Source organism: Coptis chinensis, unplaced genomic scaffold, assembly GCF_015680905.1.
Source record: "Coptis chinensis isolate HL-2020 unplaced genomic scaffold, ASM1568090v1 utg6399_pilon_pilon, whole genome shotgun sequence".
NCBI classification, from domain to species: domain Eukaryota; kingdom Viridiplantae; phylum Streptophyta; class Magnoliopsida; order Ranunculales; family Ranunculaceae; genus Coptis; species Coptis chinensis.
In genome coordinates this window covers 99,506-108,662 of record NW_028238176.1, presented here as the reverse complement: position 1 = coordinate 108,662, position 9,157 = coordinate 99,506, and the positions used below count along the sequence as shown (strand labels likewise).

At 43.3% G+C, this 9,157-nt stretch overlaps 1 long non-coding RNA gene across 2 annotated transcripts; it reads left to right on the top strand.

The window, feature by feature from the left end:
• The first annotated feature begins 7,337 nt into the window (after nt 1-7,337).
• Nucleotides 7,338-8,717, top strand: LOC147472913 (uncharacterized). Of its 2 annotated transcripts, none has more exons than XR_015210647.1 (4): nt 7,338-7,382; nt 7,839-7,914; nt 8,055-8,221; nt 8,319-8,717. It is a non-coding gene; the product is annotated as an uncharacterized LOC147472913 (long non-coding RNA). The 2 variants fall into 2 exon arrangements; XR_015210648.1 differs by lacking the exon at nt 7,338-7,382 and adding an exon at nt 7,432-7,760.
• Nucleotides 8,718-9,157: the final 440 nt, after the last annotated feature.

Below are 9,157 nucleotides of genomic sequence, written 5' to 3'. Positions count from 1 at the left end.
TTTGCATCGTCATTTGTATAGGCACTGCAAGTCTATTGTGGAATACAATGTTGTTGATAAAAAAGCCAAGTGTTCTTGTGGTCTATTTGAGTCATTTGGTTTTCCATGCCGACACATAATTTCCGTCTTAAAAATGAAGATGTCGCTGAAATACCCTCTAGTTGCATTTTATTGAGGTGGACGCGACATGTGAAAACAGTCATTCCTACTGTTACTTCAGTTAATGTTCATAATGAAGCAACTTCTGCTATTTGTTATAGTGAGCTTATGGGGATTTGCAAGAATATTTGTTTGAAGGCCTCCAAAACTAAAGAAGCTAGTGAAGAGTTCAAAGATTTCCTACATTCTTATCTTATGTCAAAAGAGATCCCATCAACTGCTGAAGAAAATCCTCAAGTTCCCGTTGAGGAGCCATCAGATACTCACAGAGATGCGGCCCACTTAGAACTCATACGTGATCCACCCCAGGTAGCACCTAAAGGTCGACCAAAAAGACTTAAAGGACACAATGAGACAAGGAAGAAAAGTTGTGGTGAATGTGGTGTTGTTGGGCATACAAAACCCACGTGCCCAGAATTACATCGAGAAATTGGGGGTAACTAGTTATGTTCACCGCTTTAGTTTTTCCAATACAAGTATCTATATTATTGAAGAACTATAATTTTTAAACATGTTGCGTTGCTAGTACTTCTATTTTTTTTAATAACTACAATGCTATGTGTATGTAATAGGTCCAAGTACAAACTCAAAACGTGTGAGGAAATGTGCTCAATCAGCCGATTTGAGCGAAGAAGAAGAGGAGATACATTTTACGAGTGGTAGGTATGCGCCATTTGCTCAATTTTGGTTTCCAAAGCTCAATATAATTCTCAATTTTTTGTTCTAATATAGGTGCGTGTGGTTTTGTTGCTACGGAGAATTTGATAAAAGGAAAGGAAGATCTCGAATCGCCAGGTGTGGAAATTGCGGTGAAACGGGCCATCACGAAGACTACGTGTACATGGCCTAAACCTCAATCACAAGGTAGGTACTGCATATTGAGTAGTTATATTTGGAAGGTTATATCCTGAACTATGTATATACTTATTTAATATTAGTATTTTCAAAATCTTAGTATTTCATTATTGAATTTATTGCTTGAATTCTTTTTCAAACAGCCTTCTTCTTCTAAGGTTCCAATGGCTCCTCCGCCTTCTCGGGGTAATTACATTTATCTTCTAGGATATATTTTCTCACCAATCGACCATATTTACTAAACTAATGTAAACTCGAAGGCATTAACGTGTTGTATTTGTTTTGCAGGGGTGATCGAGAGTGAGATTAGATGTTGTTGGGAAGGTCTCCGAACTGGATGAGGTTTTAGGATTGCCAGAGTATTCGGTTTTACGTTGGATAGTTTTAAGATTTTGTTCCACGAAAGAGATGTATCGATGCATTTGGAGTACTGAGGGGAAGAAATGTGGAGAATCCTTGATAGTAGAGTAGTACCTCCAAGGCTTTTCATTAAGGGGAGATATATTGGTGGTGCAGATTTGTTGTGACATTGCATGAGCATGCAGTTATTAGAAGGATTGCCGAGGATCGATCCACTGATCACCAAATCCGTGTGGACGGGTGTGGAGGAATGTGCTTCATATTATATTATAATTGCAATGGAAGTCGTAAAATTAGTCCAGATGGGAGTGATGATGGCTTGTCAGTTCAGTGCCCACAGTGCAATGAGAATGGGTTGCTTGTGTTGGGGATTACACCAATACCAATCGGTTCCCCCACTACACAGATAACTTGTATGAACACACTTTTGCTCCGGACAAAATCTAAATATCAACTACAACCTATACTAACATGCCCAACTCACTAAACAACTATCAACAACATATAATAATGTAAAGCAGTTAAACAACAAACCACAACACAAAGATTTACCGTGGTTCGGCCAATGATGCCTACTTCCACAAGAGCCAGTTCTTAATAAAATGGGAAGGAAGATTACAATCTCTCCTTTCAGTCTCTCACCTTACTAGATCACTCTTATCTCTTTTCTGAGGGGTTGTATCTCGTAAAAGGTTCTCTCTTTGTTTTTAGTCCGGATTCCAATCCTTCCGACTTGTTTGGTTACATTAGGTTAGGTTTTCCAAAACCTTGATTTTTGGTTTTATCTCCAAAACCAAATTTCGCTTTGGAATCTTGTAGCAAGGCCCACAAAAATATGCTCGCCTGGCGCACTTACTCTGGAAGTCGCTACTGAAGGCCTGGAAGCCGAGCTGGCCTTGGCCACTTTGAGCTGGTCGCCCTATGTTTCTTGGAACTCGAAGTCGCGAAGTCGCTATCTGGCCTTCGAGCAAGGCGACTCGACTTGTCGCGATGCGAATTAAGCCCGTTTATCGGCTCGGTTTCTCTCCTCATGTGAGGGATAACTCAACAATCTCCCTCCCGAGCGGTGAGGGGGATACCTCCATGCAATTGCCAAATCAGAGGAGTGTCGCCATTCCGCAATAGCACAACAAACATCAAACTTACCTTTCGGTAAGACTTTGGTCATCATATCCGACCCGTTCTTGTCGGTATGGATCTTCTCGATACACAAATGCTTGTCCTCGAAGTACTTCTCTAATCCAATGATAACGCGACGTGTATGTGCTTGGATCTAGAATGAAAACTTCGGATTCTTGCTCAAGTGGATGGCGCCTCCGACCGTCACATAGAACTACAAAACTGTTTTACGCTTTAGCCCTAGTTCGTCGAAGAACCTTTTCATCCATAGCAACTCTTTGCAACCTTTCGGTGGCTGCAATATACTCGGCTTCAGTAGTGGAGAGGGCAACACACTTTTGCAACTTAGATTGCCAAGAAACCGCTCCCCCGCAAAAGTAAACCGGATAACCGGAGGTGGACTTCATCGAAGTCAACATCACCCGCCATATGCGCATCGGTGTAGCCTTCTTCAAGTAAGGGCTTACTTCCACCAAAGCACAAACATGATTTGGAAGTGCCTTTGAGATATCTCAATATCCACTTAACACCTTCCCAATGCTCTTTACCCGATTTGATGTAAATCTGCTTTACAACCCCAACGGCGAAAAGCAATATCCGGCCTAGTACACACCATGGCATACATCAACCGCCCAGCTGGATGCATAAGGAATCTTTTCCATCCGACTCTGCTCATGCTCACCCCTTAGGACACATCTCTTTGGTCATGCGGAACTGGCCACCAAGCGGATAACCGACCGGGTTTCGCTTTGATCCATGTTGAATCTCTTCAACACCTTCAATGTAGCTTTCGAGAAAGCCACAACTTCCCACTCTTTCGTCACGAGTGATCCGCGATCCCAAGTATCTCCGCTTTGCTTGACCCAAATCCTTCATCTCAAAGGACTTACTCAAGTCTTTCTTCAGCTTGGATATCTTGTTGATGTTTGGGCCAACTATCAACATATCATCCACATACAAAGAATAGCACAATGAAATCCCCATCCGGAAATCTCCGAACAAACACACAATGATCGGAAGCGGACTTCTTGTATCCTTGCTTTCGCCATAAAGGAATCAAACTTTATGTACCATCGTCACCGGTGCTTGCTTTCAACCCATACAAGCTCTTTATCGGCTTGCATACTAGGTGCTCCTTTGCCTTTGACCTCAAACCCCCGGCCGGGTCCATGTAGACATCTTCTTCAAGGTCTCCATGAAGAAAAGCCGTCTTAACATCTAGCCGCTCAACCTCTAGGTTCATACTTGCGGCCATACCCAATACCACCCGGATAGAAGTCATCTTCACTACAGGAGAGAGAAAATCTCATCAAAGTCAATCCCTTTCCTTTGACCGAATCCCTTCACAACAAAGGCGAGCTTTGTGCCTTGGGTGAGGATTGTTCTCCTCATGCTTGACTTTGTATATCCACTTATTCTTGAGAACTTTTCTCCCCCGTGGGTTTCTCAACTAACTTCATAAGTGTGATTCTTATGCAAAGAATCCATCTCGTCATGCATGGCCTTCAACCACTTTTCTTTGTCGTACCTTCAAGTGCCTCTTGATAGTACATAGGTTCTCCACCATCCGATAGTAGAAGACGCACGTATGTGGTGGATACCGGTTGAAGCTATTCTCCCTCTCGTCGGACCTCCTTGCCCCATCTCCGCCGGTGCCTCGGGAGGATACACTTCGCTTGCTCGGTGGTGGTTCATGCATCTCATCGCATCTTCTATACCCAATAGGTTCTATCCCATCATGAGCAATAGGATTCTCATCATGAGCTTCAAACTCATGGTTCTCTGTGATTCTCAATGCCTTCGCGACGTTCCACGGTAGGAACTTCGGTTCTCGAATCAACAAGATCATTGGTGAAAGCTTGGCTTCTTCACCCTCCTCAAAGTCCGCTATGGTTTGGTCTTCCAGAACACAACATCTCGACTTCGGATTACCTTCTTGTTAATCGGATCATAGAGTTTGTAACCAAACTTTTCATCTCCATAACCCGGAAAAATGCACCGCTTGGCTTTGTCATCAAGCTTGAATCTCTCATCCTTCGGAATATGCACAAATGCCCCGCACCCAAATACCCTCAAGTATCCATAATCAACATCTGCGCCGACCATACTCTCTCCGGATAATCACTATGAGAGGCTTTCTTCGGTGACAGTTGATCACATGATCACATGCAGCCACAGACGCATTGCTTCTACCCAAGAGCTTCTAGGTAGCTTAGAGTGAGATAGCATGCATCTTATCCTCTCTACAATGGTACGGTTCATTCATTCTCTCGCTATTCCATTCGTTGCGGTGTCTTGGGAACGGTGCGCTCATGGACGAATCCCATGACTCGCAATACTCTTCAAATGGCCCAATGTACTCACCCCCATTATCCGGCGAATACACTTCAACAACTTCCGGTCTCTCTTTCCACCTTTGTGGAATTTCTCAAACACGCCAAGTACTTCATCCTTGGTCTTCGGACTATAGGCCCATATCTTTCTTGGACGATCATCAATGAATGTCAAGAAGTATGAAGCTCCCCGGTGGGACTTCACTCTCATAGGACCACATAAGTCCGTGTGCACTAGTTCAGGGACGATTGTCCTTTCGTGAGGCGGGAATCTTTGGAAAGACACCGTGTTGCTTTCCTACCAAACAATGAGTACATGTATTTAAATGTGTACCTTTAATGTCCGGCATGGCCTTTTGCTTAGCAAGAACTTCCATCCCTTTTATGCCCATGTGACCGCGGTCTCTTGTGCCACGCTCGATGAAGCTTCTTACGCACGATTCGCTTACGCTTTACACAAACTAGCCGTGTTTTGTAAAGAGAGCAAGTTTTCTTTCCTCGGTCGCTACAATGGAACCCGCTTTCGGTTTCCATACCCCGTTACCAAACGAGTTTACAAAGCCATCATCATCTAATTTCCCCGAAATTAGGCTTAGCTTAGCCGTGATGTCGGGGACATGTCTTACATCCTTGAGTGTCAAGGTGTAGCCGACATTGGTTTCTACATGAACATCTCCAATGCCTATAATCTTTGAGACTCCATCATTTACCCATCCTTATTTCACCATATTCACCACGGTTGTAGGTAGTGAAGAATCCCTCGTCGCGGTGTGACGTGATAGGATGCTCCTCAGATCTATCACCCACTCGTATCGACATGAGGTACTAAGACAAAGACACACCACAACCGACACAATTCCCACTAGGTCGCCGACTAGTGCGGTAGTATCTCTGCGTGTTTCCGTTCCTGCGCACCATGTCTTCATGTACCACGGTTATTCTTCTCATCCCTCTTGTGTGTTACGCACTCATATCGAAGTGGCCTTTGGTGGCACAATAGTAACATTGCCTCTGCGCCTTAGGAGTTCTAGCTTCACCCCTAGATTTATACGTCATCACCTCTAGAGCGAGATGGTTTTTCGCCCGACCTCTCCCCGTTTCTCGTGAAAAGGACCTCGAAGTTAGAAGAGTCGCTTCTTGCACTCCTTCTAGTCTCCTCATTCAACAAAGGCGTGGTAGCCATCTCCATGGTAACAATTCCATCCTTGGCCGCTCCATGTAGAGAAACCGCTAATGTCTCCCAACTTTCGGGTAGAGAGCCTAATAGAAACAAAGCCTCAACTTCGTCTCCCAAATTGATCTTCATCAAATGCATCGATTGATGATATTACGTACTTCATTAAGATGCTCGGACATTGAAGAACCTTCTTGGTACTTGCCGGTTCCGCAAACTTCTTAACGACTAGCACTTTGTTTCCACCGACTTCCTCTCATAAAGGTCTTCGAAGTTTCTTCCATGATCGGGCGTCGTAGTCTCTTGGGCCACATGGTGAAAGACAATCGTCGTCTATCCATTGTCGAATGTACCCAATAGCTTTTACGTCAAGCTTTTTCCACTCAAATTTCATCGCCTTTTTCGGTCTTACTCCCTCATTCTCGATGGGAAGTGCCAAGTCCTTGCGGTATAGCAAGTCTTCCATCTTGGCTTTCCGGATGGTGTAGTTCTTCCTATTCGGACTCATCATACGAGTGTTCGCGGAATGGTCCATCTCTACAAGTTATTTAACCTCAAATCTTTCTCGGGAATTTCGTCAAACACCACGCCGACAAAGATTGGGATAACACCCTAAGGCTATTCTAACCAAGGCTCGATACCACTTGTTGGGGATTACACCAATACCAATCGGTTCCCCACTACCGCGGATAACTTGTATGAACACACTTTTGCTCGGGACAAAATCTAAATATCAACTACAACCTATACTAACATGCCCAACTCACTAAACAACTATCAACAACATATAATAATGTAAAAGCGGTTAAACAACAAACCACAACACAAAGATTTACCGTGGTTCGCCAATGATGCCTACTTCCACAAGAGCCAGTTCTTAATAAAATGGGAAGGAAGATTACAATCTCTCCTTTCGGTCTCTCCTTACTAGATCACTCTTATCTCTTTTACGGGTTGTATCTCAGTAAAAGGTTCTCTCTTTGTTTTTAGTCCGGATTCCAATCCTTTCCGACTTGTTTGGTTCTCGTTAGGTTAGGTTTTCCAAAACCTTGATTTTTGGTTTTATCTCCAAAACCAAATTTCATGGGTAATCTTGAAGCAAGGCCCACAAAAATATGCTCGAAGCGGGCGGCCACTGAAGCGCCGAAGTCGAAGGCCTGGAAGCCGAGCGCTGGCGCCACTTTGAGCTGGTCGCCCTATGTTCTTGGAACTCGGCCGAAGTCGCGCTTCTATCTCGAAAGGCTGGCGCCGCTCGACTTGTCAGCGATGCCGAATTAAGCCGTTTCTGTCGGCTCGGTTTCTCTCCTCATGTGAGGGATAACTCCAACAGCTTGTATGCCCAATGTGCTGCTGAGCGATGTCTGGAGCCTTAGCCGTTTATGGTGAGCAAATGTCGTCTTCTGTACATTTAACTTTTAGTTTCGTTTATTTGCTGGAGCTGTTTGTGTGACCAAATCTTTTTTCGTTTGAAAAATTTATCCGATGAGGTGACCTACAGTATAAAGATTGAAAGGAGAAAGAAAATGGCAACTAAAACAACCATTTATACGATAATACCTCGATTCCATTCAGCCACCTATAATAATCTCCCATCTGAATAGGAAGTGCTTGAGTGGGATATCTCTCAACTCCTCCCCACAGCGACCAAAGTGAATGAATCCCTTCATTATTGTTATCTCCTAATTCCTTCACCCTTGGTCCGTTACTGTCTTTTATTTTAAGTTCTTTGTTGACCCTTGAATGTTACAAGCCTTTTGGAGGTCTGACAATCTTGATTATCTTACAGTTTTTAAGCTTGGCATGCATATACCCTCTCTAAGTTGTTTTCTTAATTGCAGCTTCTGTACCATTGGCATCCAAGTGATGTGAATGGAATACTAACGTCGATTCTGGTTTTTTTGTATTACTTCATAGGTACGTTGTTTTTCTTTCACGTCTTCATTTTTGTTTAAATGAATGATCAAAATTCCTTCAGCAAAGAACGTGTACCTGATAACAAAAAACTTTTAGAAATTTCTATGAATCTAAGGTTCCATCTTTGTGATGTTCACCAGGTTCATCCGTACCCTCAGCTTATGTGTTATGGATTATGAGGGAATTGCCTCCTGCAGTTGCAGTTGATAGTGAAAGACAATCGAACATAGTGACCTTCATGAGTGACACAACAGTGGCGATGCATAATTCTCAGCGCTGGACTTCTGCGACTTCCTCCCAGAATCAGGTTTTACATGTTAGCTTTAGCGCGCGGCCCCGACTTAGTTATTCTAGTTAATTAGTTATGTTTGAAGCACAAACTGACCTAACTTGACATTTTGCAGGCATCAAGAGCAAGTCCCATCTAAATGAGCATTATATACGTGATAAATTGTTTTCCCAAACTTCTTGGAGGAAACGTGCCAGGTGCTTTATCAGTAAATGTTTCTGCTTACAGTGGAAATGGTGAGGCTGGAGTAGTTCAAATTCCTCCATGACAAGCATCCAGACGACAACTGCAAGGTTTTAATCGTGGCCTTGCACCATGCTTCTTGGCATTTTGCTCGTGTAAATAGCTACAAATTTCTGGCAGTTGAAAAAAAAAAAAAAATACTAGAGCTGTTTTGGAGTTATCGGCTTCACGTCATTGTAAATCATTTGTGTAAGTTTCCATCTAGTGAGGAACCTTGCGTCCAAAATATGGGCTGTTTCGGAAGTGCTTGATCCTGATTATCTCGGCTAGTCAAATTGCCGGTTCTCTAGCTTAGTCGCCTTGTTAAGATTGAAAAATAAAATCTCTTGCAGTAAACTGTGGTCTGGAGTAAAGAGACCAACTTGACGTCCTCCGCTCTCGCCATCATTTTCTGCAGAAAGTTGATATGACGTGCAGGGATCAGATTTTGGGCTAAAAAAATTGGGAACCTTTCAGGCAGCAGATCCATGTGGCATGAATTTTTGGTAAGAGAAACATCTTTGACATAAAGAAAAACAATGTAGGTGATATCAGTCGTCAAACTTGTATGCAGATCTTGCTTGTGGTTGTACTCAATTTGTGAGACATTTTGTCTTCCACTTTTCTCCATCATCAGTTACAAGATATCAGCATTACTAAAGCTGTGACAATCCCCATAGAAAACCGATGTGTTTGTGCACTCTGTGTCGTTCCATGGGATCTCTATTGTTA